Here is a 4,230-nt window from a genome sequence, read left to right on the forward strand (position 1 = left end):
CTCAGTCAGTATGCTCACTGAACGCTGTTACACTCTTGTCAGCGTATCAGGCAGAGATTTTGGAGGAAATGGGGCGACAGCTGGACTCAGGGGTGCCAAACCCTGCTCTCTGGGACGAAATATGTGTGGTGAATGACTTGATTCTGCGCTCCTCCCGTGGTGCAGTGCAAGGCTGTGGACGCGTGATGGGCCTGGCTGTCTCAGGTGAGAGAGCCCTCTGGCTAAATCTCTCAGGCCTTGGCGATACTCAAAAAGCTGAGGTCATGGACGCGGCTTTTGACCCCACCAAAGGCCTTTTTGGACCAGCCCTGGAGAAAATGAGAGAAACCAGCACTCTCAGGAAACAGGAGGATGAGGCTTTCAACCTTTGCCTGCCTCGCAGACAGGTACCACACCCTCCTCAAGCTGGCCAGCAAAGCTTTGCAGCCACAGCTGTGAGAGCAAAGCAAGGGGTTGTTAAAGCCCAAAGAACAGCCCCAGCAGGTCAGCAGGCTAACCAGCGGTCAAGAGCAGCAAACCCTGGGCCGTGGGGAAAACATTCCTTTGCGGCTGTGGCAGCTAAGAACCGGCCACCCCACCCCACAGAAGGAAAGAAGAAGCGGGCGGCCTGACCCCCACACAGCCTACCCTTTAACCCCCCCTTCCCTGTAAAAAGGAGGAAGCTGGGGGAAAATGCAGCCCCACTCTCACACATTCGGAGGGCTCCCCAGTGTTAGAAATTTTGGGGACCCACACTTTAGCTTTTCCTCCAGTTCCAGAAACGGAGGGAGCACAGGGGCTTTTCAAACAAGGTCCAAGGTGTCACCAAGCACTCAGTTCAGGGGACAAAAAAATAAAGAATGCACAGTCACAGCCAGGCTAAGAGCCGAGGGTGATGTGCTCCCCACATTTCAAAACACAAAAGAGTTTTCCCTGTCTGTCTCCACCAGAGGGGGCTCACGCTCCCTCTTCGACACAAATCCGCTGTCTCCCTACGGCGGTGACGTCATCCGCCTGCGACACGAGCGGAGAAAACTACAGGGGCGCGTTCGCTGCTCGAGCGGACCAGTGGCGGGCATGCGTAGTTCACCCTTGGGTTCTGTCAACAGTTTCTCGAGGCTACAGGCTACAATTCAATACGAAACCACCCAGATTCAACGGTGTGTTGGTTTCGGTAGCCAGTGGAGATTCAGCTCTCGTCCTACGGGACGAGATTGTATCTCTGTTAAACAAACAAGCGATCAGAGTTGTCACAGAGGAGGAAAGCAAGCAGGGCTTTTTACTCCCGTTACTTTGTCGTTCCAAAGAAAGAGGGCTCGCTTCGGCCCATTTTGGATCTCTCTGTGTTAAACAGACATCTATGCAAATATACGTTCAGGATGTTAACACACAAAGTGCTTTGTTGATCGATTCGACAGCGCGATTGGTTTGTAACAATAGATCTGTCGGATGCCTATTTTCACATAGACATCCACCCCGCACACAGAAAATTCCTCAGGTTTGCATTCGAGGGCACAGCCTACGAATACCAAACGGTCCCGTTCGGGTTGTCTCTAGCCCCGCGGGTGTTCAGCAAGTGTGTGGAAGCAGCGCTGGCTCCTTTGAGAAACAACGGTGTCAGAATTTTCTCATACATAGACGATTACTTAATTTGCTCCCACTCGAAGGAGCAAGCGATCAGGGATTCCAACACAGTGTTAGATCACCTGAGGAATCTGGGATTCAAAATAAATGTGAAAAAGAGTCGTCTGGAGTCCTCACAGTGCATAGAGTACTTGGGTCTCAACATAAACTCCCTCTCCTATCCAGCCAGCCTGTCAGAGAGGAGAGTAGTGTCATTCACGCAATGCCTAGCCCGGTTTCAGTTACAGAACACGGTTCCGTTAAGGCTTTGTCTGCGTATGCTGGGTCTTATGGCATCAGCGATTTCAGCGATGCAGTGGGGGCTCCTCATGATGAGAGATGTTCAGCGATGGGTTGCGTCTCATCACCTGTGCACCCGCCGCCACCTCAGCCGCCCGGTCAGAATAACGGCGGCTTGTATGACAGCACTCCGTTATTGGAGAAACTCTGCTGTTCTGACAGCGGGAATTCCTCTAGGGGGTGTGTCCACGAGGATAACCTTAACGACAGGTCCCTGTCAGGTTGGGGAGCAGCTCTGATGGGCAGAGCTGTGAATGGCGTGTGGCCTCCGCAGCTGAGTCAAGCGCACATAAATTATCTGGAACTTCTTGCGGTGTTCTTAGCAGTGAAACACTTAAGGAAATTTCTCCAGGGCCAGCATGTATTAATAAAGACAGACAACTCCACGGTAGTGGCATATATCAACCGACAGGGCGGCACACGCTCGCTGCAGCTACACAGGCTGACGTGGAAGCTTCTCCTGTGGTGCAGCACCCGATTTTTATCCCTTCGCGCCACACATGTGCCAGGGATACTGAACAGGGGGGCGGATCTCCTGTCAAGGGGAAATCCTTTGTACGGAGACTGGAGACTTCACCCACAAGTGGTGGCTCAGCTGTGGCAGAGATACGGCCAGGCAGCCGTAGATCTATTCGCCTCGCGAGAAAACGCGCATTGTCCTCTTTATTTTTCCCTGCTAGACGAAAATGCACCTCTGGGTGTGGATGCTCTAGCCCACCCATGGCCAAACGTCCTTCTGTATGCGTTTCCACCCCTGAGTTTGATCTCTCCCACACTGGTCAGAGTGAGGGATCAGGGTCTGTCTCTAATTCTGGTAGCTCCACACTGGCCATCCAAGCACTGGGTGGCAGAGATTGTCCAGCTTCTTGCAGGCCAGCCTTGGCCCCTCCCACTACGGAGAGACCTGCTGTCACAGGCGGACGGGGAAATTTACCACCCACACCCAGACAACATGGCTCTCTGGGCCTGGCCCGTGAGAGGTGGAATCTAAATGCTGCAGGCCTGCCTCCTGCTGTCATTGTATGGCAATAAATGGCGAGTGTTTGAGGACTGGTGCGCTCTGACGAATATTACTTCCTTTCAGTGCTCACTAGCAGACTTCTCTGCTTTCTACAGGATCTGTTAGATAAGGGTAAAGCCTTTTCAACAATCAAGGTGTACCTAGCAGCTATCTCAGCTTACCATATGGGTTTTGGGGACAAGCCTGTGGGGCAGCACCCCCTAGTCTGTCGTTTTATGAAAGGGGCACGCCGTAAACGGCCTGTTTCCAGGCCGTTGGTCCCGCCATGGGACTTGTCCTTGGTGCTGGATGCCCTTTGCTGTCACCCCTTTGAACCCCTGGAGGGTGTGGGGCTAAAGTTCCTCTCCCTCAAGACAGCCTTGCTTCTGGCTCTGACCACAGCAAAAAGGGTGAGTGATTTACAGGCATTGTCCATCTGTACATCATGTTTACAGTTTGACCCAGGCTACACGAGAGTGTGCTTGCGCCCTAATCCTGCATATGTGCCGAAGGTAATGGACTCGGCCTACAGAAGCGTGACGGTGGAGCTGGCAGCTTTTCACCCCCCACCCTTTGCGACTGCAGAGGATCAGAGACTGAACTGCTTATGCCCTGTTAGGGCCTTACGTCAGTATTTGGTTAGGACAGCGGACTTTAGAAGGCATGACCAGCTTTTTGTGGCATGACCGCTCCTCATAAAGGGAAGCCGTTGTCTCGCCAAAGGCTATCTCACTGGATTGTGGAGGCTATAGCCCTGGCTTATAAGTGTAAGGGCTCACAGCCACCGGAGGGCCTGAGAGCTCACTCTACTAGAGGCATGGCGACATCTTGGGCTTTGTTCAGGGGTGTGTCAGTACTGGATCTGTGCACCGCTGCTAGCTGGGCTTCAGGGAAAACATTTATGCATTTCTACAGATTAGATGTCACAGTTCCATCCCTGGCGCATGCAGTGCTAGGAGACAATGCCTCCGCATCAGTCTAATGTAGCACCAACACAGGGCCTTTGAGCTATGCATCAGTGGGATAGCGCAATCCAGGAGTAGTCTATATCTCCCATAGTGAAACACCGTTGGGTTACTTAACGTAATCCCTGGTTCTTTGATAACAGAGAGAGGTGTTTCACCAACACGTCCCTCCTTGCTTAGGTACGGGAAGAAATCTCTTTAGAATGACTCAGTTGGATAGGTCGACCGTGGCTATAGGGCCTGGTGTGGCTCGACATCAGAATTAGATTTATTTAAAATAATCATCATTTGCAGTAAAATAAAGCTCTGCACAGTTTTAACAATAAATAATCTTAAACGCTAGAATTAATGTAGCCTTTATTG

At 51.9% G+C, this 4,230-nt stretch overlaps 1 pseudogene; it reads left to right on the forward strand.

Moving 5' to 3' along the window:
* The first annotated feature begins 672 nt into the window (after positions 1–672).
* LOC118811161 lies at positions 673–3,884 on the forward strand (annotated as a pseudogene).
* Positions 3,885–4,230: the final 346 nt, after the last annotated feature.

This window comes from Colossoma macropomum, unplaced genomic scaffold (genome assembly GCF_904425465.1).
Source record: "Colossoma macropomum unplaced genomic scaffold, Colossoma_macropomum, whole genome shotgun sequence".
Lineage (NCBI taxonomy): Eukaryota > Metazoa > Chordata > Actinopteri > Characiformes > Serrasalmidae > Colossoma > Colossoma macropomum.